Source organism: Gossypium hirsutum, chromosome D09, assembly GCF_007990345.1.
Source record: "Gossypium hirsutum isolate 1008001.06 chromosome D09, Gossypium_hirsutum_v2.1, whole genome shotgun sequence".
Lineage (NCBI taxonomy): Eukaryota > Viridiplantae > Streptophyta > Magnoliopsida > Malvales > Malvaceae > Gossypium > Gossypium hirsutum.
The window spans coordinates 15,163,426-15,187,524 of record NC_053445.1 but is presented as its reverse complement, the minus strand read 5'-3'; the positions used below and the strand labels follow the sequence as shown (position 1 = coordinate 15,187,524).

The 24,099-nt window shown below is 32.1% G+C and overlaps 1 non-coding gene across 1 annotated transcript; it reads left to right on the top strand.

Annotated features, from left to right (window-relative positions):
* Positions 1 to 4,736: 4,736 nt before the first annotated feature.
* On the top strand, positions 4,737 to 4,843 carry LOC121221410 (small nucleolar RNA R71). Its single transcript, XR_005918802.1, has one exon. It is a non-coding gene; the product is annotated as a small nucleolar RNA R71 (small nucleolar RNA).
* Positions 4,844 to 24,099: the final 19,256 nt, after the last annotated feature.

The following is a 24,099-nucleotide window of genomic DNA, read 5'->3' as shown; positions in this document are numbered from 1 at the left end:
TTCCCGAACCCGAATGTGCTTGTCATGCCATCTTTTTAGTCTTTCCTTGAATAGTTTGGCATTTTCATATGAGAAAATTTGGAACTCTTCTAACTCATGAAGTTGAACAATCTGTTTCTCTTTAGCAAGCTTGAGATCCAAGTTGAGCTGTTGGAGAGCCCAGTAAGCTTTATGTTCTAACTCCAAGGGCAAATGACAAGCTTTCCCAAAGATTAACCAATAAGGAGACATCCCTAAAGGTGTCTTGTATGTTGTCCAGTAGACCCATAAAACATCATCTAGTCTTTTGGACCAATCTTGTCGGTTTGGACAAACTACCTTCTCGAGTATACCTTTTATCTCTTTATTTGCCAATTTTGCTTGTCCATTCGTCTGCGGATGGTAAGCTATGGCAAGCTTGTGTTTTACTCCGTGTTTATCGAGCAACCATTTCAACCATTTGTTCATAAAATGGGACCCTTCGTCATTGATTATAGCCCTAGGAGTTCCAAACCTTGTGAACACATGTTTCTGTAAAAACTTCATAATAACTTTTGCATCGTTCGTCGAATATGCCTCAGCCTCAACCTACTTGTGACCAACAGAAGGAGGGAATGGACCAAGAAAGTCAATACCCAAAACATCGATTAATTATACCTCAATAATGTTTGTTCAGGGCATCTTATTTCTATTCGTGATGTTTCCAACCCTCTGGCATCGATCACAACTCTTTACGTAAGCATGCACATATTTGAATAGTGTTGGCCAAAACAATCTGACTTGTAGTACTTTGGTCACAGTACGTGTACCTGTGTGATAATGATATAAAATCTTATGTACCTCATTTTCTACCACGCATCTCCTGATCATTTGATCTGCGCACTTTTTGAACAAATATGACTCCTCTTAGAAATAGTACTTCACATTGTGAAGAGAAATTTTCTTTTGTTAATACGTCTTATCAATCGACACTAAACCACAAGCTAAATAGTTAGCAAAATTAGCAAACCAATGGGTGTTATGGACATGATTTACCTTAAGTATGAGCTCGTCTGGAAATGTCTCCTAGAGGGGTACAAGAGATGAGGTTACTTCTTATGGCTCCAGTCTCGATAAGTGATCTGCTACTTGGTTTTCTACCCCTTTTCGATCTTGAATTTCTATATCGAATTCTTGGAGCAAAAGTACCCATCAGATCAATCTCAGCTTGATGTCTTTCTTGGAAAGTAAATAGTTAATTGTCGAATGATATGTATAAACAGTTACTTTGGTACCTACAAGATACGATCGAAACTTGTCAAAAGCAAATGCAATAATAAGTAACTCTTTTTTTATTATCGTACAATTCAATTGATCTCCCTTCAGAGTCCGACTTACATAGTAGATGGGATTAAAAACCTTGTTTCTTCGCTGGCTAATCACTGCTCCTATCGTGAAGTCACTAATGTCACACATTAACTTAAATGGTAAATCCCAATCTGGTGTGACGATAATTGGTGTTAAAACTAACCGATTCTTCAGAACATTAAATGTTTTTAAGAATTCTTCATTGACGTTCAATACTATATCCTTCTCCAATAATTTACATAAGGGTTTAGCAATTTTAGAGAAGTCATTGATGAATCTTCGATAGAAACCGGCATATTCCAAAAAGCTCCTAACACCCTTTTTAGATATTAGAGGTGGGAGTTTATCAAGAACATCTACCTTTGCTTTATCTACCTCGATTCCAGGTCTTGTTATTCGGTGCCCCAAAATAATACCTTATCGTTCCATGAAATGACACTTTTCCTAGTTGAGTACAAGGTTTGTTTCTCCGTACTGTCTTAGAACCTTATCTAGATTTACTAAACAATCATCATAAATGTCTCCAAACACTAAAAATTTTCCATGAAAACTTCCAAATACTTCTCAATCATGTTAGTGAAAATAGCTATCATACATCTTTGACATGTAGCAGGTGCATTATAAAAACCAAATGGCATGCGTCTAAATGCAAATGTACCGTATGAGCATGTGAATGTTGTTTTATGTTGATCCTCTAGTGCTATTATGATCTGATTATACCTTGAGTAACCATCGAGAAAATAGTAATAGTCTCGCCCTACGAGTCTATCCGGCATCTAGTCTAAGAACGACAAAGGAAAATGATCTTTCCTAGTCACCTTGTTCAACTTCTGGTAATATATGCAAATTCTCCATCTTGTAACTATTCTGGTCGATATTAATTCGTTATTTTCATTCTCAAAAATGGTAATACCTTCTTTCTTTGGAACACATTGGACTGGACTTACCCATGAACTATCTGAGATAGGATAAATTATACTCACATCTAACCATTTTATGATCTCTTTCTTTACCACGTCCTTTATAATGGGGGTTCAGTCTTCGTTGTCCATCAATCTTCCCTTTCTTTCCATCTTCTAGGATGATTTTATGCATGCAAATGGATGGACTAATACCATGGAAATCATTTATGGTCCATTCAAAAGCTTTCTTGAGTTGTTTCAACATTGAAATAAGTTTCTCTTCCTGCTCTTCAATTAACCCTATTGAAACAATCACAGGAAAAGTTGAAGTGTTACCTAAATAAACATATTTTAAGTGTGAATGAAGTACCTTAAGTTCTAATTTATGTAGCTCTTCAATTAACGCTTTTGGTTGAACATAATCTCTACTTTCTAATTCCAAAGATTCAAAAGAGGATTGTGGATTAAATCTCTTCTGATTAGCATCTAGCAAAGCTAAGTTTTCCTCCCCCTCTTCATCACTTAGAGGGTCTAACATCAAAACTTGTTCCAATGGGTCCTCAACCGAGTTGAGTTCCCATTCTACAGCTAAATCCTCTAACTCAGATACTGTAGAACACTCATCAACTGTGTCAGGAAATCGCATATACTTAAAAACATTAAAAGTTACCTGATCATCCTGAACACGTATAGTAAGCCCTTCTGCATATCAATAAGGGTCTTTCCAATTGCTAGGAAAGCCTTCCTAGGCTATTTGGTACCTCTTTATTGTTTCAAAGTCTAAGATGATAAAGTTAGTAGGAAAAATAAATTTTTCTACACGTACCAATACATCCTCAATTTCTCCTTCTAGATGTGCTAAGGATAAATCTGCTAACTGAAGTGTAACCGTAGTTGGTCTAACTTCACCTATCCCCAATTTTCTAAATATGGACATGGGCATCAAGTTGATGCTTGCACCTAAATCACATAGTGTCTTACCACAATAAGTTGATCCAATGTTTCAAGGTATGGTAAAACATCCAGGGTCCTTCATCTTTGGGGGAAGTTTATCTTTTAGATATGCACTGCATTCCTTTGTCAGAGCTACCATCTCAAATTCTCCAAGTCTTTGTTTCTTGGACAGGATATCCTTCATGAATTTGATGTAATTTGGCATCTACTCAAGAGCTTCTACCAACAGAATGTTGATATGAAGTTGCTTGAGTACATGTAGGAATTTCTTGAACTAGACTTCCTACTTTTGCTTATAAAGTCTTTGAGGGTAGGGTGGTGGAGGATTCTTAACTTGAATTGGCTAATTCGTCTTTTGTGGCAATTCTGTGTCTAACAAATTTGTTAGTTTATCGGAGTTGACTAGTTCAGAAGTTACCTTATTGGGTTTTGCATATTCTGCTGGGATCTCAACACTTGGTTGAACTTTCACTTTATCTCGAGCATCAGCTTGCTCTTCTTCAACTTCGACAGTGTTGGGTTCTAATGTCTTTCTGCTCATTAGTGTCAATGTTTTACAATGTTCTTTCCCTAAATTTAATTTTGTATCTAACAAAGTTGTTAGTTTATCAGAGTTGACTAGTTCAGAAGTTACCTTATTGGGTTTTGCAGATTCTAGTTCTGGTGAAGCTGAGATCTCAGCACTTGGTTGAACTTTCACTTTATCTCGAGCATTAGCTTGCTCTTCTTCAACTTCGACAGTGTTGGGCTCTAATGTCTTTCTGCTCCTTAGTGTCAATGCTTTACAATGCTCTTTCCCCAAATTTCTCAAGTTTTCTATATAACTAGGCAAAGCACCTTGTGGTCGGTTCCTAAGTTTAGTTGCAAATTAGGCCATTTGGTTTTCCAGGTTTTTCAATGTGGTTGCTTAACTTTATATTAAGGTATCATTTTTTGCTATGTATGTCTTCAATAGGTTTTCTAAGTCATTGGAAGGTCCAACTTGAGGTTGTTTTTGAACTTTTTCGGTAAATATAGGTGGTTGGGTCGGTCTAGGTTGTGCATAAGTGTTACTGGGTCTAACCCCTTGGTTACTCCAAGAGAAATTAGGGTGGTTTCGCCAAGATGGGTTATAAAAATTAGATTGCAGCCTTTGCCTTCCTCGGTTCTGGTTTTGGTTACCCATGTAATACACGAATTTTGGGTTTAATGGACATTCTTTGAACAAGTGCCCTTCCCCACAATAAACACATGCTATATTTTCAAATTGATTTAGTGTTGAGTTACAAAATTATTAAACCCATTAGTAGTAAATTTTTTAAGCATTGAGGATATCAAAAATACTTGAAATGTAAGTGAAGTGAGAGTGTCTACTTATCTACTCTAGCAACTCATCTTCTTAATGCTACTTGATTAGTTGGCCATTGATAATTGTTGCTGGCAATCCTCTCGATGATTTCATAAGCCTTGTTATAAGGCTTAGAAAGGAGAGAACCATTAGTAGAAACGTCTACTATCATCCTCGTGTGAGCATTGAGACCATTGTAGAACGTCTCTAATTGGATGCGATGCGGGATTCCATGATGAGGGCATCTTCGTTATACTTCTTTAAACCTTTCCCATGCCTCATACAAGGACTCATCATCCATTTGTTGGAAATTAAAGATCTCATTCCTCAACTTAGCATTCTTGCTAGTGGGAAGTACTTCATAAGGAATTCTTCTGCTAACTCTTGCCATGTGGTAATTTAATTTGGTGGCAATAACTTCAACCAAGCTCAAGCTCTATCCCTTAATGAATATGGGAATAGCTTTAATCATAGTATATCTTTGGGTACTCAGACTAATTTGAAAGAATCGTTCACCTCTATTAACAATTTTAAGTGAATGTGAGGATCTTTAGTAGGCATTCCACTAAATTGGCCCACTGTCTGAAGCATCTGGAACATGATTGGCTTCGGGTCTCCTAATACTCAGATTAAGTTCATGAAACACTAGCACGACATACTGTCTTATAGCACTATCCCCATCATCAGCAATAAGGATAGGATTTTGATCATGATTTGCTCCATTTCCTTGATTTGGATTTTCAAATTTCATCTCTTTGGTCCTTCTCTAACTTGCCTATCTTCTTCTCTGTCGAAAAGTCCTTTTAATCTCAGGGTCTACCAGAAGTGAGTTGATAAATCTATCAATACTCATAAACACTTGAAACAATCACAAAAAATAATGGAATTAATTTCATGCTCATGTTGTTACGAATAATTTTCATGGCAACTCGGTAACTTGCTAACTAATGCACATACATACTTATTAAATTAACCAATCTCTTGAACATTTTCCAATGCCAATTCAAACAATTAATCAATATTCATAAGCACATATAAGTATAAGTGAAGTAACAACATATACCTATACTGAAACCGTTTAATCACAATAAACTTACAAGTTATGCAAGGCTAATGTATTGTTTAATACCGTCGTTAATTTAACCTTCAGCTACCTTAGAAGATTAAACATGCACCAATTAAGTACTGTGTCCATTAGTTAGAATTTCAATTCTTTTAAATAATTAATTCAATTGTTACCTTATAATTATAATGCAAGCATAACATAAACATGATTTTAATTAATTGAACAACTTACCAAGGCTTATAACAACACAAACATGATTTCAGCAATTTAAGCTGACAGAATGCAATTAATCCAACACTAATTTAATTTAAGTCATTTTAATTAAATCAAGAATAACAACACAATAAATATTCATCATCATGCTCATAACATAAATAAGAAAATCTAAAGACAAGGAAACTAGAAAGTAATCCCGGTGTTTCTCCGTAGCCAAAATAATATGCTCCACTTCTTCTTTGCTCGATCTGTTGATCAAGGTATGTATGAAAACTTAAATTTTGCTAAAAGAATGTGGATGGAAGCTCTTTTCCAAGAGGGGAAATCGACAAGAAAATGGACAAGGGAAATGGGAAAACAAAGTGAAACGGAAGAAAAGAAAGAAGAGATTTGTGGGAAATGAATGTGTGTTGAATGACATAACAAAAGGGGTATTTATAGGTAGGAGTGGCTGCTAAAAATAGAAAATAATTAGTAGCCACAAAAGAAGAAATTTTGAATAATTCAAACTTTGCTATATTTAGCTTGGGGAAAATATTCAAAGGCATAGAAAATGGAGGGGCTTGAATAGGATTTAGGGATAGCTCAAGGGTTATTTTGAAAGTATAAAAATCAGAAAAAATAAACTGATTGGATCAACTATAGGGATGTTTTGGACTGCAAATTTGCTTGGTGGATCAGTCTTCTATACATAGCATACTAGGTTATTTTCTCCTTTAGGCTTTATATTAATTTCTAACCTAATTAACTTTGGATAAAAATTAAATATAAAGTAAATAAAATAATCATCATTTGGACGATCCTTGGGTGGAAAAATATTCAGCTTTACCAAGAGGGAAAATCAACAAGGAAATGGATAAGGGAAATAGGAAAAACAAAGGGAAACGAAAAAGAGGAAATAAGAGATTTGTGGGAGATGAAGGTGTGTTGAATGAGGTAACAAAGGGGGGTATTTATAGGTGGGAGTGGCTACTAAAAATAGCAAATAATTAGCAGTCATACACTCTTCCTTGGCTGGCCATGAAAGGAGCAAGTTTGAATAATTCAAACTTTGTTATATTTAGCTTGGGGCAAATATTCAAAGGCATAGAAAGTGAAGGGACTTGAATAGAATTTGGGGATAACTCAAGGGCTATTTTGCAAGCATAAAAATTAGCAAAAATAACTGATTGGATCTACTATAGGGACGATTTTGGACTGCCAATTTGCTTGGTGGATTAGTCTTCTATATTTAACATCCTGGACCACTTTCTCTTTCAAGCTTTATATTAAGTTTTAACCCAATTAATTTTGGATAAAAATTAAATATAAAGTAAATAAAATAGTCATCATTTGGACTATCCTTGGCTGGAAAATTAATCATCCTTGCTCTTGGTGCACTTGATGTAAAAATTACCCCAACGGTTCAAGCCTTTCATGGTGTCTGCTGAGCCAATTTTCATCTTTTGTGTAAAATTGTCAAAAATAAACCAAATTTGTGAAAATTTATTACAAAAATAATAAAAATTCAATATGTTAATAAAAATAAACCAAATTTGTGAAAATTTATTACAAAAATAATAAAAATTCAATATGTTAATAATTCAAGTACAAATTAATTATTTTATAATTAAAGTACGAATTTCAAAAAAATTACTACGAAACTGCATGAATTAGATCTTAAAAAGTGCTAAAAAAGTCTATATATTTTTGTGTTTCTAGTAGAAGATTGAACAGAATTGTTTTAAACGAGTGCAAATCGAAAGCTTTTCAGTTTCCATCCAAAAGTACACTTGAATCGAGCTATGTTAGACAAGTAACGTCCATCTACCCTATATTTATTTCGTAGCACCTAAACCCATAAAACAAACTCATTTGGCATGATATTGAACTGCATCTTAAGTAGGAAAGAGTTGTTTTGTTCTTGCAAATTTTGAAAACATGGACCCTTATTCTCCATTGAAATGTAGCATTGATCCCATTACGCTAAAGAAAGCTTCCTATTATCCCTTGACAATCCCTAAATTGAACATCTCTATAACTCCTCAAAAAAATTAAATTTCTGGTTTGTTAAATTTTACCATAAATTAATTATATGTTTCAGTGGTTAAGGACCTTAATTGTGTGTTTAAGATCATAGGTTTAAATCTTACTCTTGGAGAATTTGTTATTTTTATCCCTATTCCTATCTCTGATATTTTGACTTAAATATTATTTTTTGTCAATTTATGATAGAATGAGCTTGTTGGTTTAATGACAAGGTTTTAGCTTACCCTTTGGTTCTATGTTTGCATCCTAGCGTATGCAAAATGGAAATAAATTTTTGGTCCCATGCGTGGTGCTGCCTAATGTTTGTAGTTGAGTTAAATTCAAACTTTGGGGGAAAATATGATAAAATATCATAACCAAATTTGTTGGTTGGATATTACCTTTAGTTATTATTAATAATATTATTATTTTGATTGGTTTTATTTTTTTAATTTCCCAAAACAAAACAGTTTTTGTACATTTCCTCACCCCTTTATTCTTTTCTTTTCTTTTCTTTTCCTTTCTTGTTCTTCTTTCTTTTATCACACATTTCCCCATTTGGCTTTTCTGTTAGTTTTTCTTTCTATCGCATCTCCCTCCTATTTGGTTTATTTTTTGGGCTATTACTTTAGTTCCTATCATCTTCAATTTCATCATTCTATTGCCAATTATTCTGTGACGACTTTGGGTGGTAAGTAATTTGGAATTTGGATTCGTCAGTTCGTTGTGGTTTAAAATTTTGTATGTTTTCTTAGAGTGTTTTCTATTGTTGAGTTATTGAGGTTATTGAACATTTTGTAATAATGGTTGGGAGACGAACGTGGATTATCGGATCCTCAGGGAATTAAACTTTCGCCAGATGTTGTGATCGTTTGGATAAGTGGTTGAGCACCCAAAAAGGGGTTAATTTTTAGTTTAGTAATGCATATGTTTTAGTTTTTGATTGGGGTTTTCTTGTTATTTAACTTGTGTGTACTTTTGATTTAGGTGTTAGATTACTCGTTATTGAATCAACATAAGATTTTGACTAGGTGTATAATGAAAACCTGAGAAAACAGCAAACAGTGAAAGACGAAACCTGAAACTTTCAAATCCACATGAACGTATGGGCCCAAAATTTTATATCTTTTTTGTAGGGCTATTTTCATCGTACAAGTTAAACGTAAGCCTTCCGTAGGGTCCATAAGATACTAATTAGGTTGTAAATCACAATATCTGATAATTGTTTTGCATTAAATATGATTTATATACGCATGATTCATTTTTTATATGCTCTGTATGATCTGAATTTTAATAAGTATGATCGATATTATGATACGTATAATTTTATTATGATGTAAAAGCATGTATGCCATATACATTTTTTATATCTGTTAGCTCTACATGTGCATTAAGATAGGAAAAATATTATAGAGGATGTGTGGGCAATTTTAATTTATTTGCCATGCCTAGTGGCACAACCACACGTATATCTGTATTTGGCGGTATATCGCCTACTGATCTGGCAGCTTAACTGCAGATATTCTGAAAAGTGTCATACCAACACTAAGCAGTGTGGAGGGGTGGATGGGTATTTAATACCGTATATGGTGTGTAGGGATGGTTAGAGATTGATGTGTAGCAGATGGGGGTAGGATTTTGAATATGTATCTTATATGTTATAATTTAGTTTCTGATTATGAGATATGTCTGACTGAGATCTGAAAGCATGTTTGAATTGTATCTGTTGATTTGATTATATGTTACACACTGAGCTTGTAAGGTCATTTCTATTTGTTTGATTCTCAGGTAATCCTCAGACTTAGGCGGCTCGGTGCCATGTGAGCTCCGTTGAACATATTTTTGTTATTTACTTTATTATAATCTACTTTATACAGTTTTGGTTTTGTTGGACTGTTTTAATTTTCAAGTATTACTTTTCGCTAAACCAAGTTTTATTTGATAAAATGTCTTGTTATAACAAATTGAAGTCTTTTTGAATAAAAGTTAAAATTGAATAAAATTAACAAAATGATTGAAGTCTAAAGAGATAAAAAAATTTGAAAATCTACTTTAATCTCTTAGAAATTTTTTTAAACAATTTTAAAATCAAGTTAAAATAATTTTGACTAAGTAAAAAAGTGTTTTATCAATTTATCAAGTCAAAATAATTTTCAAACAAGTCAAAATTTCTCCAGGCCAAAAAGTATCGATACCTTTTCGGCCCAATATTAATATTTTATGAATTATCGATACCCTTCTTAAAAGCGATACCAAAACGGCATTCTATTTTTCACAAACCCAATTTAGTATTGATACCTTTTGGTATCAATACCCCATCTTAAAAACTGTACCAAAATAGCATTATATTTCTCACAAAACTTACAAAATGTCGATATGGTATCGATACCTTTTTATAAGTATTGATAAAAATTGTTTTGGTTTCGATAACAAATCTCTAACGGTCACTGAATTTAGCATTTATTGCAACAATATCGATACTCTTTTATATGGTACCAATACTCAGTGTTGCAGGTAAATTAAATGCTCTGGTTTTTACATCCTCAACGGCTCTATTTATGATACCAACAACCTCAATGTTTTGAAATCAATTAGGGGGTATAAATATCAACTTCTAAAGTTCCTATAACAATAAAAAGTACTTTCAAGCTAAAATCATCAATTAAACAACCTTTGAGCTTACTATTTCCATATTCTTCTTACATATACTTGTGAGCTTTACTTCTATTATTTTGCTCAAGTGTATTTCATTGTATTTGAGCTTAATTTGCAAACACTTTGATCTTGTCAGAATTATTTGTATTTCCTTGAGAGGGTTTGTGTCTTAGAATTTGGGGTAGAAATCTTAAGGGAGTTGTAAGGTAGTAGAGCAGGCAATTAGAGCTGAACCACTCTAAATCATCGTGTTCATCTTTCAAATTTCTTTCTCTCTTTTTCAAAATTCTTTATAAGCCAATTCATCCCCTTTTGGCAATTTCAGTTTGATTTATCGAGCTAACAATTGGTAGCAGAACTAGTCTTTAAAATATGGTCTAAGAACCAAGAGAATATCCTCGAGGTAGCTCAAATCTCATCACTTCAACCCGCATAAGATGACATCTTTTTCCAACTCCATTATGGTTAGTGAGTCTTAATTTATCTCCAAACCTTTTTATTTCAATGGTGCACATTATTCATACTGGAAGACTAGAATGACGTTGTTCATCCAAACCAATGATCTTTTCGTGTGGGACGTCATCATGGATGGTTCATCCATTCCTCAAAAGCAAGGAGATAAATTAGTTCCAAAGAGCAAGAATGAATGGAATGAGAAAGATAGGAGAAATGTTTAACTCAACGCAAAGGTTATGCACACTCTCTTTTGTGCACTTGGGTCGGATGAATATAGTAACGTTTCTTCATGTTTCAATGCCAAGGAAATTTAGGACAATTGGAGGTTACTCATGAGGGTACTGATCAAGTTAAGAAATCAAAGGTGGGAATTCTCACTCACAATTATGAGGCGTTCACGATGAAGCCTGAGGAGGTCATCAAAGCTATGTGTGATAGATTCAGCATCATTATCAAGGAACTCAAATCATATTGAAAGACCTATCCTAATGAAGAAGTAGTTCAGAAGATGCTTAGAAGCTTGCCTATGTCTTGGGATGCTAAAGTTACAGCCATAAAGGAAGATAAAAACTTGGAGACTCTTTCATTAGATAAGCTTATTGGTTTCTTGCTCACTCATTAAATAAGACTCGGAGTGAATAAAGGAGAAGAAAAAGTTGAAAAGAAGAAGGTTGGTGTTTCTCTCAAGTCCACAATAGAAGAGAGTAATTCTAATGAAGATGTGGATGAGGATGAAAAGATGGTCATGTTTGCAAGAACGTTCAAGAGATTTATGAGGTCCAATAAAGGAAGAATATTTTAAAAGAAGAAAGGACTCAAAATTGAATCAATCAAGGAGAAAGATCCCATTATTTATTATGAGTGCAAGAAACTGGGACACATCAAGTTTGATTGTCCTCAATGGAAGAAGAATGGGTCTAGCAAACAAAAACACAAGGCCAGTATTGCTACTTGAAGTGACGAGGATTCATCCAATGAAGAAATTCAAGAAGTATCCAACTTATGTCTCATGGCCATTAATGATTCTCAGGTAACTTCTAACTCATCTATTTCAAATTCTTATTCTTTTGATGAGTTGTAAGATGAATTGGGTTTGGATTTTGAAGTTATGAATTCAAAACATAAGAAAAATATTTCAAAATTGAAAAATGAAAATGACTTGCTTTCCAAAACCAATCATGAACTTGAAGAGAAAGTAAACATAATGCAAGAAATTAATGGTTTTGAGAAGAAGAATTTAGATTTGCACAATTCACTTTCTAAAGTTCGTGATAATCATGAAAAACAACTTGAATTGCTTAAGAATGAAAAGGCTCACTCTAACAAAGTTTTTCAAAAAAGGAAAAATTCAAAAAAATTATTAAAAATAATTTTAATTTCTACAAACATAAAGGTCCTCAAAATTTTTACAAAAGAAAAATTATTAAAAGCGTATGGATCCCTAAAGGACTCGTAACATCTCAAGATCGAAACTTGATTTCAAAATGGATACCTAAAAGGAATAAAATTATAGGAACTAATGCTTATTGACCCAAAAGAATTTGGGTACCAAAAATCAAAGTTTAATTCTATGTTTGTAGGAAAAATGAGCATTGCTTTGAGGTGGACTACTCAAGGAAAAACTTATGGTGCCTTGTTAGTGGATGCTCAAGACACATGACCGGTGATAAGAGTCACTTTATCAAATTGAAGCCAAAAAGTGGAAGAGAAGTTACATTCGGTGATAAATTCCCAAGAAAAAAAATGAAGGAATAGGCTCTAATGGTAAAAAGTCTTCAATTATAATTGAGAATGTCTTATATGTCAATGGTCTTAAGCATAATCTTTTCAATATTAGTTAATTATGTGATAAATGTTTCAATGTCATATTTGAGTCTAAAGGTTGTAAGGTTATTGACATTGCTTCTAATAAGATTGTGCTTGTAGGACATAGGATAGAAAATATATATAGGGTGCATTTTATATTATTTGCATAATTCTAACATATGCCTTGTTAAAAATGAAAATAGTTTTTTTATTATGGCATAGAAAACTAGGACATGCTAGCATGAGCATATTACATAAACTAGCTAAAAATCACTTAAGAAGAGGTTTGCCTAAAATTGATTTTGAACTAGATAAAGTTTGTGATGCATGTGTTAAGGGTAAACATAAAGAGTTTCTGTTAAACCTATTAATGATGTACGGTCTAGTAGAGCTCTTCAACTATTTCACATAGACTTATTTGGCCCTATTAGGACAACTAGCTTGGGTAGAAACCAATATGATTTTGTGTTTGTTGATGACTCTTCTAGATTTACTTGGGTTATTTTCTTAAGTACTAAAGATGAAGCTTTAGAAAAATTTATCACGTTTTCAAAAAATAAACCAAAATGAAAAATGTTACTTTATCACTAGTGTTAGAAATGATGCTAAAATTGAATTTCAAAATCTTAGTTTTGAAAATTTTTGCAACTCAAATTGATTTAGCCATAATTTTTCTGCACCTAGAACCCCTCAACAAAATGGAGTTGTTGAGAGGAAAAATAGAACTTTAGAGGAAATGACTATAATTATGCTTTGTGAAAATAATTTAACAAAATACTTTTGGGAAAAAGCCACAAATACCGCTTACTATGTTGTTAATAGAGTGATGACTAGGCTATCAATATTTTCAAAAATATCGATACCCCATCTTAAAAATGATAACAAAATAGCATTATGTTTCTCACAAAACTTACAAAATGTCGATACGGTATCAATACCTTTTTATAACTATCGATAAAAATTATTTTGAAGTCGATAACAAATCTCTTACGGTCACTGAATTTAGCATTTATTGCAAAATATTGATACTCTTTTATATGGTATTGATACTTGGTGTTGTAAGTGAATTAAATGCTCTGGTTTTTACATCCTCAACGGCTCTATTTATGATACCAACAACTTCAACAGTTCGAAATCAATTAGGGGGTATAAATACCAACTTCTAAAGTTCCTATAACAACAATAAAGTACTTTCAAGCTAAAATCATCAATCAAACAACCTTTGAGCTTACTATTTTCATATTCTTCTTACATACACTTGTGAGCTTTACTTCTATTCTTTTGCTCAAGTGTATTTCATTATATTTGAGCTTAATTTGCAAACACTTTGATCTTGTCATAATTATTTCTTTGTTTGCTTATTTGTATTTCCTTAAGAAGGTTTATGTTTTAAGATTTGAGGTAGAAATCTTAAGGGAGTTGTAAGGTTAAACTTTGTCCTCAAAGGTTATCAAATTAGTCAATTTGGGGAACTCCTTAGTTGTGGAAAGCTAAGGTAGTGGAGTAGGCAATTGCGGCCAAACCACTCTAAATCATCGTGTGTATCTTTCAATTTTCTTTTTAGCTTTCTCAAAATGTTTTATAAGTCAATTCAACCCCTCTTGGCAATTTCGGTTTCATTTATTGAGCTAACACTTTCATTTTAAACTGTTTGAACATTTTTAAATTATATCTACTTTGATTGCAAAATATCGAATTTCCAAAATCAAAGCGTGTTTTCTAAAACTCCTGTTAGATAAGATATTCTGCTGCAGAACTAACAGATTTTATAAGAAATTATCCGCAAAAACTTAATGATTTCATAACGAAGAAGTGTTTACTTAAATAATTGAGAATCTAGTTTATCGAAAGTGTTTCTGGAATTATGAACGAACTTAGGTAACCTCTCCCAATCTGGTCATAATGTCCAAGCCAGGTTTAGGGTATTACATTTGGTGATACTAGAGCCAGGTTCAAAGCTCGGGCTGTGATTTTGGATAATTTTTTTGTGAAAAGTATTTTACAAAAAAAATTTATTTCTGCATCAAATTTGAAAAAAATGAATTCATGGAATACAGAGTCTCCAGCGCCGGTCCTGTAAGTACTTCTGCCTTAGTTATACAAATTAGTTAGAAAAGCATTGTAGTATTAGGAATACTTTTTTTTAGTTAAAAACTATAGCGACATTGAAAAATATTCTGATAGGAAATTTCAAACTAATTCATAAAATTCTAGTAATGTAGATCATTTATAATGAGTGCGCGAGGAACACGTGGACGAGTTACTCGTAGGCATGGTGAGCAGCGAAGAGGGGCTCGAATTGAGCCATCCTCAATGGGCAATATGCCCAATTTGGATACAAGCGAAACTCTGGGTACGCCTACTGTTGAGATAGGGTATCAGACTTAGACTGTTTGGAACGATGCATTGTCTCAATCTATGTTTAGGGTTCATGATAGGGTCATTGTGACTCATTCTAGATCTGGGAGCTGAGGGTCGATAACTGAACAACTCTGAGCCAATGGAGCAGAGGTATTTAGGGGTGTCACTAAGGTTGCACTGACTGTGGCCGAGTAGTGATTAGTGGCCATAGAAAGGATTATGAATGATATTGACTGCACTCTTGAGTAGAAATTAAAGGGTGCAGTGTCTTTGCTTTGCGATGAAGCTTACAAGTTGTGGCTGACCATTGAGGAGGGTACTCAGCCTGAGAGAATAACTTGGGATTATTTCTGAAATGTCTTCCAGAACAAGTACGTGGGGGCGAGTTATGTGAAGGCTCGTAGACGGGAGCTTATGGGTCTTACTTAGAGAGATAAGACTTTGGCTGAATATGAGGATGAATTTTTTAGGTCAAGTAGATATGCTCATGGGTTGGTTGTGACTGATTACGATAAGAGCGTTCAATTTGAGGAAGGTTTGAAGTACGATCTCAAGGTTTTGATAGCTCTCTAGAGAGAGCGAGTTTTTGAATCCTTGGTGGACAAGGCAAAAATTTTTAAAGAGGTTAAGCGCACTGAGCGTGAAAAGAGAGAAAAAGAGAAGGGCTAGAATAAGAATAAGAGGGATTTGGGTCATTAGCTCTGTTCAGCAGCTTAAAAAATGAACCAAATTTGATGGGCCTTCGTGGGTTGAGGCACCGATTGTTTCTACTAAGGTTCAATTATGTGAGGACTATGGAAGGTGTCCTCCAAGCAAGTGTTGGAGGAGACTGGGGGTTTGTCTATGGAGCACCACATTAGGATTGTCCACTCTGATTTGATCAGGTACAAGCTCTAGCTCTGGGTTTGGTTCTGCCCAGAAGGCAGTTCAACAGCCACCTAAGGGCCGTGGGCAGGCTAGAGGTGGTAATGGTTTAGGTAGGGGTTAGAGAGTACTGGGCAGAGGTGTAAATCAGACTGAGGCTAGGCAACCTATTTTGGTGTATGTGATAAGGCACCGCAAGAATAGAGACATCGCTGATGTGATAGCCGATACGTTCTTCATTAATTTTGTTCTGTATTTTACATTGATAAATATTGATTCTACAGACTCTTATATAGCTAGTTCTATTTCTGTAAATTTGGGAAATTCTGTTAAGAGTACTTCTAGTGAGGTTTTTGTGATTAGTTCGTTAGGTCAGTCGGTACAGGTTAATAATGTTTATAGGAGGGCTTCATTGGAAATACAAGGTGTTATGTTTCCAGCCAATCTAATTGAATTACCATTCAGAGAATTTGATTTGATATTGGGAATGGACTGATTCGTGGAGCATCGAGTCAGCTTAGACTATGTTACAAAAAATGTGACTCTAAGATCTGAGGATGATTTGGAGATTGTCATGGTCAACGATCGTCAAGATTACCTCTGTAATGTAATCTCCACTCTGGTAGCTAAAAAGTTAGTTTGGAAAGGGTGTGAGACATTTTTGACCTTTTTGCGTGGTTCGAGTTCTGTGGGATCATCTGTTGGAGATATTCGGACAGTTAGAGAATTTTTAGATGTCTTTCCCGAATTAGTAAGGGGGTTGCTTCCAAATAAGTAGGCTGAGTTCAGTATTGAGATTTTACCAGGTACAACTCCAGTGTTCATTGCTCCCTACCACATTGCTTAATGGTTAAGGGCCTCAATTGTGTGTTTAAGGTCATGGGTTCAAATCTCACTATTGGGGAATTTTGTTATTTTTGTCCCTATTCCTATCTCTGATCTTTTAACTTAATTATTATTTGCGATCAACTTATGATAGACTGAGCTTGTTGGTTTAGTGGTAAGGTTTTAGCTTACCCTTTGGTTCTATATTTGAATCCCCGTGTATGCAAAATGAAAATAAATTTTTAGTCTCATGTGTGATTCTACCTAGTGCTTGAAGTTGAGTTAAATTCAAACTTTGGGTGAAAATTTGACAAAATATCATAATTAAATCTATTGGTTGGATATTACCTTTTATTATTATTATTATTATTATTATTATTATTATTATTATTATTATTATTATTTTGATTTGTTTTTTTAATTTCCCAAAATAAAATAATTACGGCACGTTTCCGTCACCCCTTTATTCTTTTATTTTATTTTATTTTATTTTCCTTTTTTTTCTTCTTTCTTTTCCCACACCTTTTCCCCATTTGGCTTTTCTGCTACATTTTCTTTCTATCGTATCTCCCTCCTATTTGGTTTTTTTTTTAGTTGTTACTTTAGTTCCTATCATCTTCAATTTCATCGTTCTGTTGCCAATTATTTTGTGACGACTTTGGGTGGTAAGTAATTTGGATTTTCGATTTGTGAGTTTGTTGAGGTTTAAAGTTTCGTACGTTTTCTTAGAATGTTTTCTATCGTTGAGTTATTGAGGTTAATGGACATTTTGTAATAATGGTCAAGTGATGAACGTGGATTTTCGGATCCTTCAGGGAATTAAACTTTTGCCGGCTGTTGTGATCATTTGGGTAAGTGGTCGAGCACCCAAAAAGGTGTTAATTATCAGTTTAGTAATGCGTATGTTAGAATTTTAGATTGGGGTTTTTGTGTTATTTAACTTGTATGTACTGTTGATTTAGGTGTTGGATTACTTGTTATTGAATCGACATCAAATTTTGACCCGGTGTGTAACGAAAACCCAAGAGAACAACAAACAACAAAAGCCAGAATCAAAAACTGTCGATGCCACACAGCCATGTGATAAACTGTATGAGCCACACAGTTTGGGCTAATTGGGTCATGTGGGCCACACAGGCGTGTGAGACCAAAATTTGAAAAAAATTTCCCTAGGGCTATTTTCATCATGTAAGTCAAACGTAAGCCTTTCGTAGGGTCCTGAAGATACATATTAGGTTGTAAATCACGATACCTAATAATTTGTTTGCATTAAATATGATTTATATGCGCATGATTCATTTGTTATATGCTCTGTATAATCTGAATTTGAATAAGTATGATCGGAATTATGATAAGTATAATCTAATTCTGATGTAAAAGCATGTATGTCATATACATTTCTAATATGTGTTAGTTCTACATATGCATTGGGATGGGAAATATATTATGGAGGAAGTGTAGGCAGTTTAATTTATCTCTCATGTCTAGTGGCACAGCCACACGCATATTTGTATTTGGCGGTATATCATCTATTGATCTAGCAGTTTGGCTGCAAATATTCTGAAAAGTGTCATACCAACACTAAGCGGTGTGTAGGCTGGATGGGTATTTAATACCCTATATGGTGTGTACGGATGGTCGGAGATTGGTGTGTAACGGATGGAGGTAGGATTTTGAATATGCATCTGATATATTCTGCTTTTGTTTCTAATTATGAGATATGTCTTATTAAGATCTGAAAGCATGTTTGAAATTGTATTTGTTGATTTGATTAAAATTTGAGTGTTCTTTAATTCACGATTTGTCTCGTTAAAGTATATCTTTTTTCTCACTTTGGTATTTAATTTTTTTTGTCTCAATTTGGTGCTTAAAGAACATTCAAATTCCTAATTTGGTACCTAAAGTATGCCTCCATTATATATTTTTAGTCCATTTTTTACAAACATTAAAAAATTTTCTTATAGCCAATCACAAAGTGTCATGTGGTGTCTTTATGTAAAAAAACAAATATATTCTTTTATTAAATGTATTTACACATTAAAAGATATAAAAGATGGAAATAAATATATAAAAATTTCAATATATATAATCTAGAAAAAACATATAAATTATAAAAAAAATTTACAAAAAAATACATAATTGTAAATAAATTAGTTGAAATTAATAAATTGTTACAAAAATGTAAAAAAAAATAAAAAAATTAGAAAATAATATAAGGGAAGGGATTCTAACACAGATAATTAAGGACAGCTCCACCACTACTCAATCATTATACTTTATACTTATTTCTTATCAAATGAGCAAAAGATCATTTAAAAAAAATTCATGCTTGACTACTATCGGTTCATTAACCCAATTTCTACTTAGTTTTGGGGATGTGACAAACACGCCCGTGTGGCACATGATAAATGCTAGAACCCACTATTTATTTATCCATTTCTATTTACTTCATTATTTTAGTTAACATGATTTTTTGATACCTGGTATCAATACAATTTCTTATTTCAAGGCGAAATGAAATGCCTAGAAAAAAGGAAAAATTGTGGTCGGGACGGTTAGAGTAGCAAAAGCCATTGAAATTTTAATTTTATACATTGGAAGAATCTGTTTTGTTACTAATAGACTAGAACGGCTTCAATCTGTTACACGATCCAAGGACACAGCAATATGACTTTCTTTTACATGATTTCAGTTTGTTACACGGCCTGGCAACACGGCTGTGTTAATCTGACACACACGATCACAACTTGTCACACGGCCTAGCTACACAGCCATGTGACCCTTATTTTCCAAAATTTTTATACTTTTCATTTAGTTTACAATTAAGTCCTTACATGTTCCTGGTTTGATTTAAAAGCTTTTGTAAGTCTATTTGAGATCTAGTTTGGTTACAATTGATGTGAAACAAGATTATTCGTGATGTTGTATGAAATATTTAAATTTAAGCATGCTTTCAACTGTTATATGTTCTATGATCTATTGTGGCATCCTATAGCTCAAGTCTGGTGACTGGACCGAGTTAGGGATGCTTCAATTGCGTTATATTCATATGCCAATAATGTAAACCAGATTGATTAAGAACTAACTCAATGGCGACCCAAGGTAATTAGGTATATTCTTATCCTAATTACAAATCACAAACTGGTCCTTCTAATTAAGACCAAGAGTTGTTCATTCTAGACCAAAAATGAAAAGTCCTCTTCCAATTTCTTTAGGTTTTGTCAAACTAATAGTTGGTCAGACTATTATCAAAGAAGAACGAGAATGACTAAATAATTGAAACTCTATTAACAATAAAAAGAGATGGAAATAGATAGCATTCAATTAACTAAGCTTGAAAACCATTGTATCTCTAGAAAAGAGATTTAATTCATGGAGAATTTGGGAAACTTCTTTAAATTAAAACAGTAACTACACATAATAAAAGGAAACAATAGGGAAATAAGGGAGAAACTTTGTCTTCTAATTGAAATCTGTCAATTCTTAATGCATGAAAGCTTAGGTGGCTCATCCTGTTTTTCGTCCTCCCTTTCACTTTTTGGTTTCTTTTTTCTCCCTTTTATAACTCCTAAAAATCATAACTTTTACTCCAACCATGGGAGAATCCAGGAAGGCTGGCAAAGGTCTTAACCCCCTAATATTTGTAAAATTTCTTTTTAGGCCCTTTTGAGTTTTGAAAAAAATTTGTTTTAATATTATAATTAGTATTTAAAAACATGAAAAAATTGTGTTTGACTCCCCAAAGTTTTTGAGATTTTTATAATTTGTTTTCTTTTATAGGATTTATAATTTTTAATGTTAAATTAGTAATATTTTTAGTTTAATTTGACAAACTAATACAAGGTAGTATTCTAAATATTAATTTGATAAAGTAAAGTTTAATAATTGCAATATTTAAGTATAAATAGTATTTAAATATTAATTAGGTAAAAAATAAATTTAAATAATTATAATATCTAATACAAATTAAGCGTTTAACATACTTTGTTTTTACTAAATTTTGGTAATAAAAATTATCCCAAATTTATAAATACCTTGTCGAAAGTAGACCTGTAAGAAGTTGGCATCCCATCCATTTAAGCAATTTCAGATTTTGTCGATCACAAATTGATAAGTTCCATTGATAACTCTATTAAGTTTTCAAACTTCACTGATATAAGACTAATATCAAATAAATAAATGTCAAATAAGCACAAATTTTGATAATTGACAGAGGAGAATGGAGTTACTTAGGATTGAATTCAAATTTTCATGCCTACAACATAATGCTCTTGTCATTAAGTTAAGAGGTTGTTAACAAGTAAGGATGAATTTTAAATACACACTTGGCTTAATTTCAACACTCTTTTTAGCACATTAACCGTTGTTACATTTGTGAATGTGAAGTGTGAATGTGTTAAGCACAAGGTTAATTCTAAAAAAAAAAAACCAAAGTTTATTTCCTAGACAATACTAAGAATAATATAGCAAAGATGATTAGCTGGAAACATGGAATTATAGGGTCTAAGAAGCTAGGAAAATACCATTGAATTTCGTTGTTTCATAAAAGAAGGTGTTATCGGAATTAAACCAAATGCTTTTGTCAAATAAAAGTATTACTAGCATCATGACGAAAATATTTTCTTTTCAAGCTTATCAACGCACAAGTGAATAAAAAGGGACTCATCATGGCTATGAAAACCAAGGGAAAATTAGAGAAAGAAATGCCTTAATTGATGTTCTTTAACTAAAAATACGAGGTTGTAATAATTGAAGTTAAGAAAATAATTTTAATTAATAAATTATTATATATAAAATTAAAATAATGTTAAAAATAGTATATAATTTATTCAGGTCATTTGTCACCATAAATCTTTGACATGTGACAAGATAGTTGTCAACTTTAATTGTATACTTTGAATATAATTACACAGAATAAATGATTTAGTATGTAATTATCTAATTAATAATATAATTTTACGGAACCTAAAACTTATATAGCGTTGGATATCTAAGAAAGTAGGACATAAAATTTATACTTTGTAAGAACAAAATTATTTTAAAGTAGTAAATTATAATATTCTTAATGTAACTTTTTCACAAAGTTTTTTTCCCGCAATATAATTATCCACTACAATTTAAAATTTAATTTTCTAAATATATGGTACTAGGGTGAGCAAAACTCAAAAAAAAATTTAAATTTCGAGTTAATCGAATTAATTCGAATAAGTAATTCGAGTTTCGAGTTCGAGTCGAGTTGAATTTTACAATCCGAATAATTCAAATAATAGATTGGTGTAAATACTCTTTTGGTCCTTGCCAATTTTAAAAATAAGCAAACTGGTCTCTCTCTCAACAAAGAATTCAAAATAATTTTTAAAATTCAAAATATTTATAAAAATTACAAAAATTTATATATATTTTTAAAAATTCTAAATAAAGTTAGAATTTTAAAAATTTTCTTAAATAATAATTTTGAGATCTAAATGAGTTAATTAATGATTTGAGTTTATCATACTAAAGTATCTTATTTTTCAAATTTATGTGCTATAACATGAGAATAATTATATTGTAACAAGATTTAATTTGACATGTTTACTTTTTTAATTTAACTCGAAAAATTTTACTTGATTCGAAAAAATTTTCAAATCGAGTTAGGATGATAAAATAAGACTTTTCAACTCGATTAATTCAAATTTTTTTTACTCTATTCGATTGAATGCTCACCCCTATATGGTACCAAAATACTATATTAATTAAAGATTGATTTTTTTCGGTGAAAATTAAAGATTAATTTTAAATATTTTATATTTACCTTTTCTATCAACTTTGCACTACCCTAAATTGTACCTTTGTTTTATAAACATTCTATCTAAATATATGGTAACAAAATAATATATGCAGAGAATATACTTAAATACTCTACAATTACCTTTTTTTTCATAAAAATTGCAAATATCTTCCCATAATTTTGGAACCTAACATTTATATGGAGTAAAATTATAAATATCTTCCAATAATTTTGGAACCTAACATAAACATTGGCATTCCTTAAATTTTAATGTTGACATTTATTTTTGTTCATTTCTAAATAATATGTTTTTTTTAAATCTCAACTATTTATAAATGGTAATAGTTTAATATTATGGATAATCAACAATAAAATTTAAATTTTCATTTCACATCAATTAAATTAAACATGAAATTTACATAATGAAATCCCTTTTTGTCTTTAGTTAAACCTGCATGTAATTTTAAAAATTTCAGTGAAATATCATTGAAGGATATAATAATTCCGTTTAAAATGCAATTAAATAAAAACATCATGTGATGACTTGATGGTCAAGGTATTCACCGCTCCAGATGTGATTTGGGTTCAAGTTGCGCTAGGCGCATTTGTTGTTCGGGCTTTACCTTATTATTGTAATTTACCAAAAATAATGTAAGTAAATAAATAAATAAAATTAAAAACAAAATTCTAAATAAATAATTTTAATTTATTATTTATTAGGGACTAAAACAAGAAAGTTATTGTATTTTCTAAATAAATAATTTTAATTTCGATTGAGTTTTAACTCAGATTGCATCGAAAAATGATGTCCATATTTGTGGCATACTTACTAGAACGACACATGACAAACCCAATAGTTAACATTTCTTCAAATTCAATTTATTAAAACAATCTCTAATATATATTGTGGGGATAATGTATAAAAATAAATAATTTTAATGCCAATTGAGTTTTAACTCGGTTTGCATCGGTATTATTGTTTGTGCAGGAGGATGCGGGTTTGAGCATGCTGAAGCATGTTTATCCTCCTATTTAAAAGTTGGGAAAAAATTATAGATAAATTCAGCTATTGTATAAAAAAACAAATAATTTTAATACAGAATGATTCAATTTATCATGTTACGGAGGATTTCTTATCTCAAGACAATTATTATTTTATTTTTTTCGATATCATACCAAATTAATAAATATTATAAATTAAAGGATAAACTACACAAATAGCCACTTTTGTTTACTTTATATTACATTTTAGTCACTTATGTTTGAAATGTTACATTTTAGTCATTTACGTTATCGTTTTATTACAAAGTAGTTACTCTGCCGTTAAAACTTCGTTACCTCCCTAACGACAATCCTACGTGGCAATTCAAATGAGTTTTAACTGTCAACTTAGATGTCCAACTAGGATGAGATAGGTTTTTAATTAAATAAATTTAATTAATTCAAGTTTTTAAATTAATTACACATTGAATTGGAAAAGAAAAGTTTATATCCTTTTTATTTTAGTTTTGTTTTCCATTTTGATTGAAAAACTGTTCTCATCCCAGTTGAACATCCGAATTGG